Source organism: Zeugodacus cucurbitae, unplaced genomic scaffold, assembly GCF_028554725.1.
Source record: "Zeugodacus cucurbitae isolate PBARC_wt_2022May unplaced genomic scaffold, idZeuCucr1.2 ctg00000019.1, whole genome shotgun sequence".
In the NCBI taxonomy this organism is placed as follows: Eukaryota; Metazoa; Arthropoda; class Insecta; order Diptera; family Tephritidae; genus Zeugodacus; species Zeugodacus cucurbitae.
The window spans coordinates 284,444-304,287 of NW_026530832.1; positions in this window are offsets into that span (position 1 = coordinate 284,444).

Genomic DNA, 19,844 nt, shown 5'->3' on the forward strand with positions numbered 1-19,844 from the left:
AATTACCAAAAGTTTTAATATATTGATCCACCAACCAACTCATCTCGCGTTGGCTGGTATTCACATCTGGTGCCGGTACATCTATACCCGGACCTATCATATTGCGACGTAATAGCTCCATTGTATAGCGACGCGTAATTGTTTGCAATTCTTGTGCAGTATACTTCTTTGGGTCGATACGTATGCCACCCTTGGAACCACCAAACGGTACATTCACGCAAGCCGTCTTAAACGCCATCAGATAAGCCAAAGCGCGTATCTCATCGGCGTCGACGTCCATGGCAAAACGTATGCCTACAAAAGAGGAACGGATATTATCAGTCAGTTATATATATCATGCTAGACATCAGCAGTTGAAGCATTGAAAAGGAAGAACATTTTCTTGAAACACACAACTACATGCATATATTCTAGAAAATTCGTTGAGAAATTTTTTGAATATACCAGCTTTTCTAGAAAAATAATAGCCAATAATATAATTGAACCCACCGCCTTTGAGTGGTAATCTGTGTCTAGTGTGGTGTGCGCGATAGCCGGTGATTAGCTCGTAATTGCCATCACTTCTTATTATAGGGAAGGTAACTTCCAATAGATTTGTAGTGCAGCCCATCAATTTAAGCATGGCGGAAACACGTTGTTCACGCTGTTCCTTCTTCATGTAAGGATACTTTTCCAGCTCCTTTATCATCATCGGCTCCATTAGCTGAGCGGCCGAGTGATAATAATACTCAACCATGTGTGCAAATGGTGGGTCTTTGTCTTTATTGATTTTTTCCAAATGCTTGGGCATCACGTGCTTTTCACGCGTAGCTCCAAGTCCGGTCCAGTTTAAAACTGTCTTCGATAGTGAAGATCGTAAAAGTTTACCATTTAAAAGGAAGGACATATTGCCTTGCGATAATGCAATCCCAGTTATGATTTTTTTTGTGTGTTTTTGTAAGAAATTTTTTGCACTCACTTTTTCGGCAATTATTTTGGTATCCGCTGATTTTGTTGTATATTGTATATATACAATTGTATTACGAATATATAAATATTCCACAATATTCAGTAAGAAAATATTTTTTGTTTATTTATTATTTGCGTCAGGTTTTTTTTTGTAATTATTTTCTTCGAGAACAAATTCAAATCGCTCCGTTCAACACAACTGTTCTTATGAAAATCTCAATATCAACTGAACTGAGAAAAATAAATTTGACAATATTGACTGTTTATGTTTTGAAGTTTTGATTTTTTCTGTTGAAAATATGTTAATGTTAATGTTTTTTTAATGTTAATTATTTTATTCTGGCAAAAATTTTGGATTTTGGGGATCGTAAAAAATGACGAATAATGTATAATAACCCCTACCCACTTACTACGCTATTTTTGGTGCATTTGGTGGATGGATTTTTGGTACCATTCACCACTTTTTTGGTGCATTTTGGTGCATTTGATGCATTGACGCGTGGTGAAAACCCGATTTTTTCACGGCGCGCAAATGGGGTTATACAGGTCGTATGAGTACCATATTACCAAAAACAGAAAAACAGATATAAGGGTACCAAAAACAGAGGTAAGTGGGTAGGGGTTTTGTTTTTTAATTGTAAAACTGTTGCTGTCAAGAAGCCATTTTGTTTGTGTTTGTGTAAAGAAATATTTATTTAAAAATTGAAGAAAAATATACAAAAGGATATTACACTTTGGATCTTATAAATATATAAATGTAAAATGTGTAAAAATAAACAATCGCCTAGCGACTTCAGACGCATTCTGCAATTATTGCTGAGAAATGCCCTCCAATTCTAATGCTCGGAAAATCTTCGAAATCGAGTAAATAAAGGCGGCGGTGCGTAAATCATTGCAGTGGTGAATGCCACCAAAATTGGCGTAGTAAGTGGGTAGGGGTTTTTTTTTTAATTGTTAAACTGTTGCTGTCAAGAAGCCATTCTGTTTGTGTTTTTGTAAAGAAATATTTATTTAAAAATTTAAGAAAAATATACAAAAGGATATTACACTTTGGATCTTATAAATATATAAATGTAAAATTTGTAAAAATAAATAATCACCAAGCGACTTCAGACGCATTCTGTAATTATTGTTGAGAAATGCCCTCCATTTCTAAGGCTCGGAAAATCTTAGAAATCGAGTAAATAAAGGCAGCGGTGCGTAAATCATTGCAGAGACCGAATTCATTGGCCACAATCTTAATGCCTGCCCCCGCAGTTTCCATAACTGTTTGTAGTCCTGCGTCTACAATATCCGCCTCCTTCGTACAGTCTCTTATGAGCTTTAACTTTTTGTTTGGCTTGAACTTATCCTAAATAAATAAATTAAAAAAATTCATATTAACAAATTAACTTATTTGCACGGTGGTCAAAGTTCACTTACCTCGCACTCATTCATGGAGTTAAAGATCTCGTTGATTATGGCTTTCTCGCGTTTAACATTCATTTTGCCATAAGATACATGATTGATATTCTTTAAGTACTCAAAGTAGGATACCGTTACACCGCCAGCATTGCAAAACAAATCCGGTATAATGAGTACATTCTTTTTACGTAATATTTCATCGGCAGCTGGCGTCGAAGGACCATTAGCGCCTTCTAAAATCATCTTGGCTTGTACACTGTTAGCATTTTCGACAGTGAGAACCTTTTGCGTAGAGCAAGGCATTAGTATATCGCATTTTTCACCCAACAAACTGCCCTCTTTTTCGGTGGCTTTGGTATAGCCCTTGATTGATTTATTATTTTTTGCATAATACTCCATTAAGTCCTAAGTATATGAAGAAAATTAAAAAAATATTATCATGGAGATATTTATTTTCAATACGCCACATACCTTTGGATCAATGCCATTCTCATTTACTAGAGACACGTCAAATTCTTGAACACCGATCAGTTTGGCACCGGCTTCCACTACAAAAACGGATGCATGGGAACCGACATTGCCAAACCCTTGTACGATCACGGTTTTATCTTTCCAACCAGTCTTCCAGCCTAATAAATCCATCCAATCTTTATCCATAATAAAACATTCAGCCGCCTTAAATAGACCACGTCCCGTGGCGGCGGTGCGACCATTTATACCGCCTATTTCTACTGGCTTACCAGTCGTGATGGCCAATGCATCTACATCGTTATAGCCTAGAAGAACAATTTATTTGTCTATCAAGACGTTTTCTAATATTTCATAAAAAAAAATTACCAAAAGTTTTAATATATTGATCCACCAACCAACTCATCTCGCGTTGGCTGGTATTCACATCTGGTGCCGGTACATCTATACCCGGACCTATCATATTGCGACGTAATAGCTCCATTGTATAGCGACGCGTAATTGTTTGCAATTCTTGTGCAGTATACTTCTTCGGGTCGATACGTATGCCACCCTTGGAACCACCAAACGGTACATTCACGCAAGCCGTCTTAAACGCCATCAGATAAGCCAAAGCGCGTATCTCATCGGCGTCGACGTCCATGGCAAAACGTATGCCTACAAAAGAGGAACGGATATTATCAGTCAGTTATATATATCATGCTAGACATCAGCAGTTGAAGCATTGAAAAGGAAGAACATTTTCTTGAAACACACAACTACATGCATATATTCTAGAAAATTCGTTGAGAAATTTTTTGAATATACCAGCTTTTCTAGAAAAATAATAGCCAATAATATAATTGAACCCACCGCCTTTGAGTGGTAATCTGTGTCTAGTGTGGTGTGCGCGATAGCCGGTGATTAGCTCGTAATTGCCATCACTTCTTATTATAGGGAAGGTAACTTCCAATAGATTTGTAGTGCAGCCCATCAATTTAAGCATGGCGGAAACACGTTGTTCACGCTGTTCCTTCTTCATGTAAGGATACTTTTCCAGCTCCTTTATCATCATCGGCTCCATTAGCTGAGCGGCCGAGTGATAATAATACTCAACCATGTGTGCAAATGGTGGGTCTTTGTCTTTATTGATTTTTTCCAAATGCTTGGGCATCACGTGCTTTTCACGCGTAGCTCCAAGTCCGGTCCAGTTTAAAACTGTCTTCGATAGTGAAGATCGTAAAAGTTTACCATTTAAAAGGAAGGACATATTGCCTTGCGATAATGCAATCCCAGTTATGATTTTTTTTGTGTGTTTTTGTAAGAAATTTTTTGCACTCACTTTTTCGGCAATTATTTTGGTATCCGCTGATTTTGTTGTATGTTGTATATATACAATTGTATTACGAATATATAAATATTCCACAATATTCAGTAAGAAAATATTTTTTGTTTATTTATTATTTGCGTCAGGTTTTTTTTTGTAATTATTTTCTTCGAGAACAAATTCAAATCGCTCCGTTCAACACAACTGTTCTTATGAAAATCTCAATATCAACTGAACTGAGAAAAATAAATTTGACAATATTGACTGTTTATGTTTTGAAGTTTTGATTTTTTCTGTTGAAAATATGTTAATGTTAATGTTTTTTTAATGTTAATTATTTTATTCTGGCAAAAATTTTGGATTTTTGGGATCGTAAAAAATGACGAATAATGTATAATAACCCCTACCCACTTACTACGCTATTTTTGGTGCATTTGGTGGATGGATTTTTGGTACCATTCACCACTTTTTTGGTGCATTTTGGTGCATTTGATGCATTGACGCGTGGTGAAAACCCGATTTTTTCACGGCGCGCAAATGGGGTTATACAGGTCGTATGAGTACCATATTACCAAAAACAGAAAAACAGATATAAGGGTACCAAAAACAGAGGTAAGTGGGTAGGGGTTTTGTTTTTTAATTGTAAAACTGTTGCTGTCAAGAAGCCATTTTGTTTGTGTTTGTGTAAAGAAATATTTATTTAAAAATTGAAGAAAAATATACAAAAGGATATTACACTTTGGATCTTATAAATATATAAATGTAAAATGTGTAAAAATAAACAATCGCCTAGCGACTTCAGACGCATTCTGCAATTATTGCTGAGAAATGCCCTCCAATTCTAATGCTCGGAAAATCTTCGAAATCGAGTAAATAAAGGCGGCGGTGCGTAAATCATTGCAGTGGTGAATGCCACCAAAATTGGCGTAGTAAGTGGGTAGGGGTTTTTTTTTTAATTGTTAAACTGTTGCTGTCAAGAAGCCATTCTGTTTGTGTTTTTGTAAAGAAATATTTATTTAAAAATTTAAGAAAAATATACAAAAGGATATTACACTTTGGATCTTATAAATATATAAATGTAAAATTTGTAAAAATAAATAATCACCAAGCGACTTCAGACGCATTCTGTAATTATTGTTGAGAAATGCCCTCCATTTCTAAGGCTCGGAAAATCTTAGAAATCGAGTAAATAAAGGCAGCGGTGCGTAAATCATTGCAGAGACCGAATTCATTGGCCACAATCTTAATGCCTGCCCCCGCAGTTTCCATAACTGTTTGTAGTCCTGCGTCTACAATATCCGCCTCCTTCGTACAGTCTCTTATGAGCTTTAACTTTTTGTTTGGCTTGAACTTATCCTAAATAAATAAATTAAAAAAATTCATATTAACAAATTAACTTATTTGCACGGTGGTCAAAGTTCACTTACCTCGCACTCATTCATGGAGTTAAAGATCTCGTTGATTATGGCTTTCTCGCGTTTAACATTCATTTTGCCATAAGATACATGATTGATATTCTTTAAGTACTCAAAGTAGGATACCGTTACACCGCCAGCATTGCAAAACAAATCCGGTATAATGAGTACATTCTTTTTACGTAATATTTCATCGGCAGCTGGCGTCGAAGGACCATTAGCGCCTTCTAAAATCATCTTGGCTTGTACACTGTTAGCATTTTCGACAGTGAGAACCTTTTGCGTAGAGCAAGGCATTAGTATATCGCATTTTTCACCCAACAAACTGCCCTCTTTTTCGGTGGCTTTGGTATAGCCCTTGATTGATTTATTATTTTTTGCATAATACTCCATTAAGTCCTAAGTATATGAAGAAAATTAAAAAAATATTATCATGGAGATATTTATTTTCAATACGCCACATACCTTTGGATCAATGCCATTCTCATTTACTAGAGACACGTCAAATTCTTGAACACCGATCAGTTTGGCACCGGCTTCCACTACAAAAACGGATGCATGGGAACCGACATTGCCAAACCCTTGTACGATCACGGTTTTATCTTTCCAACCAGTCTTCCAGCCTAATAAATCCATCCAATCTTTATCCATAATAAAACATTCAGCCGCCTTAAATAGACCACGTCCCGTGGCGGCGGTGCGACCATTTATACCGCCTATTTCTACTGGCTTACCAGTCGTGATGGCCAATGCATCTACATCGTTATAGCCTAGAAGAACAATTTATTTGTCTATCAAGACGTTTTCTAATATTTCATAAAAAAAAATTACCAAAAGTTTTAATATATTGATCCACCAACCAACTCATCTCGCGTTGGCTGGTATTCACATCTGGTGCCGGTACATCTATACCCGGACCTATCATATTGCGACGTAATAGCTCCATTGTATAGCGACGCGTAATTGTTTGCAATTCTTGTGCAGTATACTTCTTCGGGTCGATACGTATGCCACCCTTGGAACCACCAAACGGTACATTCACGCAAGCCGTCTTAAACGCCATCAGATAAGCCAAAGCGCGTATCTCATCGGCGTCGACGTCCATGGCAAAACGTATGCCTACAAAAGAGGAACGGATATTATCAGTCAGTTATATATATCATGCTAGACATCAGCAGTTGAAGCATTGAAAAGGAAGAACATTTTCTTGAAACACACAACTACATGCATATATTCTAGAAAATTCGTTGAGAAATTTTTTGAATATACCAGCTTTTCTAGAAAAATAATAGCCAATAATATAATTGAACCCACCGCCTTTGAGTGGTAATCTGTGTCTAGTGTGGTGTGCGCGATAGCCGGTGATTAGCTCGTAATTGCCATCACTTCTTATTATAGGGAAGGTAACTTCCAATAGATTTGTAGTGCAGCCCATCAATTTAAGCATGGCGGAAACACGTTGTTCACGCTGTTCCTTCTTCATGTAAGGATACTTTTCCAGCTCCTTTATCATCATCGGCTCCATTAGCTGAGCGGCCGAGTGATAATAATACTCAACCATGTGTGCAAATGGTGGGTCTTTGTCTTTATTGATTTTTTCCAAATGCTTGGGCATCACGTGCTTTTCACGCGTAGCTCCAAGTCCGGTCCAGTTTAAAACTGTCTTCGATAGTGAAGATCGTAAAAGTTTACCATTTAAAAGGAAGGACATATTGCCTTGCGATAATGCAATCCCAGTTATGATTTTTTTTGTGTGTTTTTGTAAGAAATTTTTTGCACTCACTTTTTCGGCAATTATTTTGGTATCCGCTGATTTTGTTGTATGTTGTATATATACAATTGTATTACGAATATATAAATATTCCACAATATTCAGTAAGAAAATATTTTTTGTTTATTTATTATTTGCGTCAGGTTTTTTTTTGTAATTATTTTCTTCGAGAACAAATTCAAATCGCTCCGTTCAACACAACTGTTCTTATGAAAATCTCAATATCAACTGAACTGAGAAAAATAAATTTGACAATATTGACTGTTTATGTTTTGAAGTTTTGATTTTTTCTGTTGAAAATATGTTAATGTTAATGTTTTTTTAATGTTAATTATTTTATTCTGGCAAAAATTTTGGATTTTTGGGATCGTAAAAAATGACGAATAATGTATAATAACCCCTACCCACTTACTACGCTATTTTTGGTGCATTTGGTGGATGGATTTTTGGTACCATTCACCACTTTTTTGGTGCATTTTGGTGCATTTGATGCATTGACGCGTGGTGAAAACCCGATTTTTTCACGGCGCGCAAATGGGGTTATACAGGTCGTATGAGTACCATATTACCAAAAACAGAAAAACAGATATAAGGGTACCAAAAACAGAGGTAAGTGGGTAGGGGTTTTGTTTTTTAATTGTAAAACTGTTGCTGTCAAGAAGCCATTTTGTTTGTGTTTGTGTAAAGAAATATTTATTTAAAAATTGAAGAAAAATATACAAAAGGATATTACACTTTGGATCTTATAAATATATAAATGTAAAATGTGTAAAAATAAACAATCGCCTAGCGACTTCAGACGCATTCTGCAATTATTGCTGAGAAATGCCCTCCAATTCTAATGCTCGGAAAATCTTCGAAATCGAGTAAATAAAGGCGGCGGTGCGTAAATCATTGCAGTGGTGAATGCCACCAAAATTGGCGTAGTAAGTGGGTAGGGGTTTTTTTTTTAATTGTTAAACTGTTGCTGTCAAGAAGCCATTCTGTTTGTGTTTTTGTAAAGAAATATTTATTTAAAAATTTAAGAAAAATATACAAAAGGATATTACACTTTGGATCTTATAAATATATAAATGTAAAATTTGTAAAAATAAATAATCGCCAAGCGACTTCAGACGCATTCTGTAATTATTGTTGAGAAATGCCCTCCATTTCTAAGGCTCGGAAAATCTTAGAAATCGAGTAAATAAAGGCAGCGGTGCGTAAATCATTGCAGAGACCGAATTCATTGGCCACAATCTTAATGCCTGCCCCCGCAGTTTCCATAACTGTTTGTAGTCCTGCGTCTACAATATCCGCCTCCTTCGTACAGTCTCTTATGAGCTTTAACTTTTTGTTTGGCTTGAACTTATCCTAAATAAATAAATTAAAAAAATTCATATTAACAAATTAACTTATTTGCACGGTGGTCAAAGTTCACTTACCTCGCACTCATTCATGGAGTTAAAGATCTCGTTGATTATGGCTTTCTCGCGTTTAACATTCATTTTGCCATAAGATACATGATTGATATTCTTTAAGTACTCAAAGTAGGATACCGTTACACCGCCAGCATTGCAAAACAAATCCGGTATAATGAGTACATTCTTTTTACGTAATATTTCATCGGCAGCTGGCGTCGAAGGACCATTAGCGCCTTCTAAAATCATCTTGGCTTGTACACTGTTAGCATTTTCGACAGTGAGAACCTTTTGCGTAGAGCAAGGCATTAGTATATCGCATTTTTCACCCAACAAAGTGCCCTCTTTTTCGGTGGCTTTGGTATAGCCCTTGATTGATTTATTATTTTTTGCATAATACTCCATTAAGTCCTAAGTATATGAAGAAAATTAAAAAAATATTATCATGGAGATATTTATTTTCAATACGCCACATACCTTTGGATCAATGCCATTCTCATTTACTAGAGACACGTCAAATTCTTGAACACCGATCAGTTTGGCACCGGCTTCCACTACAAAAACGGATGCATGGGAACCGACATTGCCAAACCCTTGTACGATCACGGTTTTATCTTTCCAACCAGTCTTCCAGCCTAATAAATCCATCCAATCTTTATCCATAATAAAACATTCAGCCGCCTTAAATAGACCACGTCCCGTGGCGGCGGTGCGACCATTTATACCGCCTATTTCTACTGGCTTACCAGTCGTGATGGCCAATGCATCTACATCGTTATAGCCTAGAAGAACAATTTATTTGTCTATCAAGACGTTTTCTAATATTTCATAAAAAAAAATTACCAAAAGTTTTAATATATTGATCCACCAACCAACTCATCTCGCGTTGGCTGGTATTCACATCTGGTGCCGGTACATCTATACCCGGACCTATCATATTGCGACGTAATAGCTCCATTGTATAGCGACGCGTAATTGTTTGCAATTCTTGTGCAGTATACTTCTTCGGGTCGATACGTATGCCACCCTTGGAACCACCAAACGGTACATTCACGCAAGCCGTCTTAAACGCCATCAGATAAGCCCAAGCGCGTATCTCATCGGCGTCGACGTCCATGGCAAAACGTATGCCTACAAAAGAGGAACGGATATTATCAGTCAGTTATATATATCATGCTAGACATCAGCAGTTGAAGCATTGAAAAGGAAGAACATTTTCTTGAAACACACAACTACATGCATATATTCTAGAAAATTCGTTGAGAAATTTTTTGAATATACCAGCTTTTCTAGAAAAATAATAGCCAATAATATAATTGAACCCACCGCCTTTGAGTGGTAATCTGTGTCTAGTGTGGTGTGCGCGATAGCCGGTGATTAGCTCGTAATTGCCATCACTTCTTATTATAGGGAAAGTAACTTCCAATAGATTTGTAGTGCAGCCCATCAATTTAAGCATGGCGGAAACACGTTGTTCACGCTGTTCCTTCTTCATGTAAGGATACTTTTCCAGCTCCTTTATCATCATCGGCTCCATTAGCTGAGCGGCCGAGTGATAATAATACTCAACCATGTGTGCAAGTGGTGGGTCTTTGTCTTTATTGATTTTGTCCAAATGCTTGTGCATCACGTGCTTTTCACGCGTAGCTCCAAGTCCGGTCCAGTTTAAAACTGTCTTCGATAGTGAAGATCGTAAAAGTTTACCATTTAAAAGGAAGGACATATTGCCTTGCGATAATGCAATCCCAGTTATGATTTTTTTTGTGTGTTTTTGTAAGAAATTTTTTGCACTCACTTTTTCGGCAATTATTTTGGTATCCGCTGATTTTGTTGTATATTGTATATATACAATTGTATTACGAATATATAAATATTCCACAATATTCAGTAAGAAAATATTTTTTGTTTATTTATTATTTGCGTCAGGTTTTTTTTTGTAATTATTTTCTTCGAGAACAAATTCAAATCGCTCCGTTCAACACAACTGTTCTTATGAAAATCTCAATATCAACTGAACTGAGAAAAATAAATTTGACAATATTGACTGTTTATGTTTTGAAGTTTTGATTTTTTCTGTTGAAAATATGTTAATGTTAATGTTTTTTTAATGTTAATTATTTTATTCTGGCAAAAATTTTGGATTTTGGGGATCGTAAAAAATGACGAATAATGTATAATAACCCCTACCCACTTACTACGCTATTTTTGGTGCATTTGGTGGATGGATTTTTGGTACCATTCACCACTTTTTTGGTGCATTTGATGCATTGACGCGTGGTGAAAACCCGATTTTTTCACGGCGCGCAAATGGGGTTATACAGGTCGTATGAGTACCATATTACCAAAAACAGAAAAACAGATATAAGGGTACCAAAAACAGAGGTAAGTGGGTAGGGGTTTTGTTTTTTAATTGTAAAACTGTTGCTGTCAAGAAGCCATTTTGTTTGTGTTTGTGTAAAGAAATATTTATTTAAAAATTGAAGAAAAATATACAAAAGGATATTACACTTTGGATCTTATAAATATATAAATGTAAAATGTGTAAAAATAAACAATCGCCTAGCGACTTCAGACGCATTCTGCAATTATTGCTGAGAAATGCCCTCCAATTCTAATGCTCGGAAAATCTTCGAAATCGAGTAAATAAAGGCGGCGGTGCGTAAATCATTGCAGTGGTGAATGCCACCAAAATTGGCGTAGTAAGTGGGTAGGGGTTTTTTTTTTTAATTGTTAAACTGTTGCTGTCAAGAAGCCATTCTGTTTGTGTTTTTGTAAAGAAATATTTATTTAAAAATTTAAGAAAAATATACAAAAGGATATTACACTTTGGATCTTATAAATATATAAATGTAAAATTTGTAAAAATAAATAATCGCCAAGCGACTTCAGACGCATTCTGTAATTATTGTTGAGAAATGCCCTCCATTTCTAAGGCTCGGAAAATCTTAGAAATCGAGTAAATAAAGGCAGCGGTGCGTAAATCATTGCAGAGACCGAATTCATTGGCCACAATCTTAATGCCTGCCCCCGCAGTTTCCATAACTGTTTGTAGTCCTGCGTCTACAATATCCGCCTCCTTCGTACAGTCTCTTATGAGCTTTAACTTTTTGTTTGGCTTGAACTTATCCTAAATAAATAAATTAAAAAAATTCATATTAACAAATTAACTTATTTGCACGGTGGTCAAAGTTCACTTACCTCGCACTCATTCATGGAGTTAAAGATCTCGTTGATTATGGCTTTCTCGCGTTTAACATTCATTTTGCCATAAGATACATGATTGATATTCTTTAAGTACTCAAAGTAGGATACCGTTACACCGCCAGCATTGCAAAACAAATCCGGTATAATGAGTACATTCTTTTTACGTAATATTTCATCGGCAGCTGGCGTCGAAGGACCATTAGCGCCTTCTAAAATCATCTTGGCTTGTACACTGTTAGCATTTTCGACAGTGAGAACCTTTTGCGTAGAGCAAGGCATTAGTATATCGCATTTTTCACCCAACAAACTGCCCTCTTTTTCGGTGGCTTTGGTATAGCCCTTGATTGATTTATTATTTTTTGCATAATACTCCATTAAGTCCTAAGTATATGAAGAAAATTAAAAAAATATTATCATGGAGATATTTATTTTCAATACGCCACATACCTTTGGATCAATGCCATTCTCATTTACTAGAGACACGTCAAATTCTTGAACACCGATCAGTTTGGCACCGGCTTCCACTACAAAAACGGATGCATGGGAACCGACATTGCCAAACCCTTGTACGATCACGGTTTTATCTTTCCAACCAGTCTTCCAGCCTAATAAATCCATCCAATCTTTATCCATAATAAAACATTCAGCCGCCTTAAATAGACCACGTCCCGTGGCGGCGGTGCGACCATTTATACCGCCTATTTCTACTGGCTTACCAGTCGTGATGGCCAATGCATCTACATCGTTATAGCCTAGAAGAACAATTTATTTGTCTATCAAGACGTTTTCTAATATTTCATAAAAAAAAATTACCAAAAGTTTTAATATATTGATCCACCAACCAACTCATCTCGCGTTGGCTGGTATTCACATCTGGTGCCGGTACATCTATACCCGGACCTATCATATTGCGACGTAATAGCTCCATTGTATAGCGACGCGTAATTGTTTGCAATTCTTGTGCAGTATACTTCTTCGGGTCGATACGTATGCCACCCTTGGAACCACCAAACGGTACATTCACGCAAGCCGTCTTAAACGCCATCAGATAAGCCAAAGCGCGTATCTCATCGGCGTCGACGTCCATGGCAAAACGTACGCCTACAAAAGAGGAACGGATATTATCAGTCAGTTATATATATCATGCTAGACATCAGCAGTTGAAGCATTGAAAAGGAAGAACATTTTCTTGAAACACACAACTACATGCATATATTCTAGAAAATTCGTTGAGAAATTTTTTGAATATACCAGCTTTTCTAGAAAAATAATAGCCAATAATATAATTGAACCCACCGCCTTTGAGTGGTAATCTGTGTCTAGTGTGGTGTGCGCGATAGCCGGTGATTAGCTCGTAATTGCCATCACTTCTTATTATAGGGAAGGTAACTTCCAATAGATTTGTAGTGCAGCCCATCAATTTAAGCATGGCGGAAACACGTTGTTCACGCTGTTCCTTCTTCATGTAAGGATACTTTTCCAGCTCCTTTATCATCATCGGCTCCATTAGCTGAGCGGCCGAGTGATAATAATACTCAACCATGTGTGCAAATGGTGGGTCTTTGTCTTTATTGATTTTTTCCAAATGCTTGGGCATCACGTGCTTTTCACGCGTAGCTCCAAGTCCGGTCCAGTTTAAAACTGTCTTCGATAGTGAAGATCGTAAAAGTTTACCATTTAAAAGGAAGGACATATTGCCTTGCGATAATGCAATCCCAGTTATGATTTTTTTTGTGTGTTTTTGTAAGAAATTTTTTGCACTCACTTTTTCGGCAATTATTTTGGTATCCGCTGATTTTGTTGTATATTGTATATATACAATTGTATTACGAATATATAAATATTCCACAATATTCAGTAAGAAAATATTTTTTGTTTATTTATTATTTGCGTCAGGTTTTTTTTGTAATTATTTTCTTCGAGAACAAATTCAAATCGCTCCGTTCAACACAACTGTTCTTATGAAAATCTCAATATCAACTGAACTGAGAAAAATAAATTTGACAATATTGACTGTTTATGTTTTGAAGTTTTGATTTTTTCTGTTGAAAATATGTTAATGTTAATGTTTTTTTAATGTTAATTATTTTATTCTGGCAAAAATTTTGGATTTTGGGGATCGTAAAAAATGACGAATAATGCATAATAACCCCTACCCACTTACTACGCTATTTTTGGTGCATTTGGTGGATGGATTTTTGGTACCATTCACCACTTTTTTGGTGCATTTTGGTGCATTTGATGCATTGACGCGTGGTGAAAACCCGATTTTTTCACGGCGCGCAAATGGGGTTATACAGGTCGTATGAGTACCATATTACCAAAAACAGAAAAACAGATATAAGGGTACCAAAAACAGAGGTAAGTGGGTAGGGGTTTTGTTTTTTAATTGTAAAACTGTTGCTGTCAAGAAGCCATTTTGTTTGTGTTTGTGTAAAGAAATATTTATTTAAAAATTGAAGAAAAATATACAAAAGGATATTACACTTTGGATCTTATAAATATATAAATGTAAAATGTGTAAAAATAAACAATCGCCTAGCGACTTCAGACGCATTCTGCAATTATTGCTGAGAAATGCCCTCCAATTCTAATGCTCGGAAAATCTTCGAAATCGAGTAAATAAAGGCGGCGGTGCGTAAATCATTGCAGTGGTGAATGCCACCAAAATTGGCGTAGTAAGTGGGTAGGGGTTTTTTTTTTTAATTGTTAAACTGTTGCTGTCAAGAAGCCATTCTGTTTGTGTTTTTGTAAAGAAATATTTATTTAAAAATTTAAGAAAAATATACAAAAGGATATAACACTTTGGATCTTATAAATATATAAATGTAAAATTTGTAAAAATAAATAATCGCCAAGCGACTTCAGACGCATTCTGTAATTATTGTTGAGAAATGCCCTCCATTTCTAAGGCTCGGAAAATCTTAGAAATCGAGTAAATAAAGGCAGCGGTGCGTAAATCATTGCAGAGACCGAATTCATTGGCCACAATCTTAATGCCTGCCCCCGCAGTTTCCATAACTGTTTGTAGTCCTGCGTCTACAATATCCGCCTCCTTCGTACAGTCTCTTATGAGCTTTAACTTTTTGTTTGGCTTGAACTTATCCTAAATAAATAAATTAAAAAAATTCATATTAACAAATTAACTTATTTGCACGGTGGTCAAAGTTCACTTACCTCGCACTCATTCATGGAGTTAAAGATCTCGTTGATTATGGCTTTCTCGCGTTTAACATTCATTTTGCCATAAGATACATGATTGATATTCTTTAAGTACTCAAAGTAGGATACCGTTACACCGCCAGCATTGCAAAACAAATCCGGTATAATGAGTACATTCTTTTTACGTAATATTTCATCGGCAGCTGGCGTCGAAGGACCATTAGCGCCTTCTAAAATCATCTTGGCTTGTACACTGTTAGCATTTTCGACAGTGAGAACCTTTTGCGTAGAGCAAGGCATTAGTATATCGCATTTTTCACCCAACAAACTGCCCTCTTTTTCGGTGGCTTTGGTATAGCCCTTGATTGATTTATTATTTTTTGCATAATACTCCATTAAGTCCTAAGTATATGAAGAAAATTAAAAAAATATTATCATGGAGATATTTATTTTCAATACGCCACATACCTTTGGATCAATGCCATTCTCATTTACTAGAGACACGTCAAATTCTTGAACACCGATCAGTTTGGCACCGGCTTCCACTACAAAAACGGATGCATGGGAACCGACATTGCCAAACCCTTGTACGATCACGGTTTTATCTTTCCAACCAGTCTTCCAGCCTAATAAATCCATCCAATCTTTATCCATAATAAAACATTCAGCCGCCTTAAATAGACCACGTCCCGTGGCGGCGGTGCGACCATTTATACCGCCTATTTCTACTGGCTTACCAGTCGTGATGGCCAATGCATCTACATCGTTATAGCCTAGAAGAACAATTTATTTGTCTATCAAGACGTTTTCTAATATTTCATAAAAAAAAATTACCAAAAGTTTTAATATATTGATCCACCAACCAACTCATCTCGCGTTGGCTGGTATTCACATCTGGTGCCGGTACATCTATACCCGGACCTATCATATTGCGACGTAATAGCTCCATTGTATAGCGACGCGTAATTGTTTGCAATTCTTGTGCAGTATACTTCTTCGGGTCGATACGTATGCCACCCTTGGAACCACCAAACGGTACATTCACGCAAGCCGTCTTAAACGCCATCAGATAAGCCAAAGCGCGTATCTCATCGGCGTCGACGTCCATGGCAAAACGTATGCCTACAAAAGAGGAACGGATATTATCAGTCAGTTATATATATCATGCTAGACATCAGCAGTTGAAGCATTGAAAAGGAAGAACATTTTCTTGAAACACACAACTACATGCATATATTCTAGAAAATTCGTTGAGAAATTTTTTGAATATACCAGCTTTTCTAGAAAAATAATAGCCAATAATATAATTGAACCCACCGCCTTTGAGTGGTAATCTGTGTCTAGTGTGGTGTGCGCGATAGCCGGTGATTAGCTCGTAATTGCCATCACTTCTTATTATAGGGAAGGTAACTTCCAATAGATTTGTAGTGCAGCCCATCAATTTAAGCATGGCGGAAACACGTTGTTCACGCTGTTCCTTCTTCATGTAAGGATACTTTTCCAGCTCCTTTATCATCATCGGCTCCATTAGCTGAGCGGCCGAGTGATAATAATACTCAACCATGTGTGCAAATGGTGGGTCTTTGTCTTTATTGATTTTTTCCAAATGCTTGGGCATCACGTGCTTTTCACGCGTAGCTCCAAGTCCGGTCCAGTTTAAAACTGTCTTCGATAGTGAAGATCGTAAAAGTTTACCATTTAAAAGGAAGGACATATTGCCTTGCGATAATGCAATCCCAGTTATGATTTTTTTTGTGTGTTTTTGTAAGAAATTTTTTGCACTCACTTTTTCGGCAATTATTTTGGTATCCGCTGATTTTGTTGTATATTGTATATATACAATTGTATTACGAATATATAAATATTCCACAATATTCAGTAAGAAAATATTTTTTGTTTATTTATTATTTGCGTCAGGTTTTTTTTGTAATTATTTTCTTCGAGAACAAATTCAAATCGCTCCGTTCAACACAACTGTTCTTATGAAAATCTCAATATCAACTGAACTGAGAAAAATAAATTTGACAATATTGACTGTTTATGTTTTGAAGTTTTGATTTTTTCTGTTGAAAATATGTTAATGTTAATGTTTTTTTAATGTTAATTATTTTATTCTGGCAAAAATTTTGGATTTTGGGGATCGTAAAAAATGACGAATAATGCATAATAACCCCTACCCACTTACTACGCTATTTTTGGTGCATTTGGTGGATGGATTTTTGGTACCATTCACCACTTTTTTGGTGCATTTTGGTGCATTTGATGCATTGACGCGTGGTGAAAACCCGATTTTTTCACGGCGCGCAAATGGGGTTATACAGGTCGTATGAGTACCATATTACCAAAAACAGAAAAACAGATATAAGGGTACCAAAAACAGAGGTAAGTGGGTAGGGGTTTTGTTTTTTAATTGTAAAACTGTTGCTGTCAAGAAGCCATTTTGTTTGTGTTTGTGTAAAGAAATATTTATTTAAAAATTGAAGAAAAATATACAAAAGGATATTACACTTTGGATCTTATAAATATATAAATGTAAAATGTGTAAAAATAAACAATCGCCTAGCGACTTCAGACGCATTCTGCAATTATTGCTGAGAAATGCCCTCCAATTCTAATGCTCGGAAAATCTTCGAAATCGAGTAAATAAAGGCGGCGGTGCGTAAATCATTGCAGTGGTGAATGCCACCAAAATTGGCGTAGTAAGTGGGTAGGGGTTTTTTTTTTTTAATTGTTAAACTGTTGCTGTCAAGAAGCCATTCTGTTTGTGTTTTTGTAAAGAAATATTTATTTAAAAATTTAAGAAAAATATACAAAAGGATATAACACTTTGGATCTTATAAATATATAAATGTAAAATTTGTAAAAATAAATAATCGCCAAGCGACTTCAGACGCATTCTGTAATTATTGTTGAGAAATGCCCTCCATTTCTAAGGCTCGGAAAATCTTAGAAATCGAGTAAATAAAGGCAGCGGTGCGTAAATCATTGCAGAGACCGAATTCATTGGCCACAATCTTAATGCCTGCCCCCGCAGTTTCCATAACTGTTTGTAGTCCTGCGTCTACAATATCCGCCTCCTTCGTACAGTCTCTTATGAGCTTTAACTTTTTGTTTGGCTTGAACTTATCCTAAATAAATAAATTAAAAAAATTCATATTAACAAATTAACTTATTTGCACGGTGGTCAAAGTTCACTTACCTCGCACTCATTCATGGAGTTAAAGATCTCGTTGATTATGGCTTTCTCGCGTTTAACATTCATTTTGCCATAAGATACATGATTGATATTCTTTAAGTACTCAAAGTAGGATACCGTTACACCGCCAGCATTGCAAAACAAATCCGGTATAATGAGTACATTCTTTTTACGTAATATTTCATCGGCAGCTGGCGTCGAAGGACCATTAGCGCCTTCTAAAATCATCTTGGCTTGTACACTGTTAGCATTTTCGACAGTGAGAACCTTTTGCGTAGAGCAAGGCATTAGTATATCGCATTTTTCACCCAACAAACTGCCCTCTTTTTCGGTGGCTTTGGTATAGCCCTTGATTGATTTATTATTTTTTGCATAATACTCCATTAAGTCCTAAGTATATGAAGAAAATTAAAAAAATATTATCATGGAGATATTTATTTTCAATACGCCACATACCTTTGGATCAATGCCATTCTCATTTACTAGAGACACGTCAAATTCTTGAACACCGATCAGTTTGGCACCGGCTTCCACTACAAAAACGGATGCATGGGAACCGACATTGCCAAACCCTTGTACGATCACGGTTTTATCTTTCCAACCAGTCTTCCAGCCTAATAAATCCATCCAATCTTTATCCATAATAAAACATTCAGCCGCCTTAAATAGACCACGTCCCGTGGCGGCGGTGCGACCATTTATACCGCCTATTTCTACTGGCTTACCAGTCGTGATGGCCAATGCATCTACATCGTTATAGCCTAGAAGAACAATTTATTTGTCTATCAAGACGTTTTCTAATATTTCATAAAAAAAAATTACCAAAAGTTTTAATATATTGATCCACCAACCAACTCATCTCGCGTTGGCTGGTATTCACATCTGGTGCCGGTACATCTATACCCGGACCTATCATATTGCGACGTAATAGCTCCATTGTATAGCGACGCGTAATTGTTTGCAATTCTTGTGCAGTATACTTCTTCGGGTCGATACGTATGCCACCCTTGGAACCACCAAACGGTACATTCACGCAAGCCGTCTTAAACGCCATCAGATAAGCCAAAGCGCGTATCTCATCGGCGTCGACGTCCATGGCAAAACGTATGCCTACAAAAGAGGAACGGATATTATCAGTCAGTTATATATATCATGCTAGACATCAGCAGTTGAAGCATTGAAAAGGAAGAACATTTTCTTGAAACACACAACTACATGCATATATTCTAGAAAATTCGTTGAGAAATTTTTTGAATATACCAGCTTTTCTAGAAAAATAATAGCCAATAATATAATTGAACCCACCGCCTTTGAGTGGTAATCTGTGTCTAGTGTGGTGTGCGCGATAGCCGGTGATTAGCTCGTAATTGCCATCACTTCTTATTATAGGGAAGGTAACTTCCAATAGATTTGTAGTGCAGCCCATCAATTTAAGCATGGCGGAAACACGTTGTTCACGCTGTTCCTTCTTCATGTAAGGATACTTTTCCAGCTCCTTTATCATCATCGGCTCCATTAGCTGAGCGGCCGAGTGATAATAATACTCAACCATGTGTGCAAATGGTGGGTC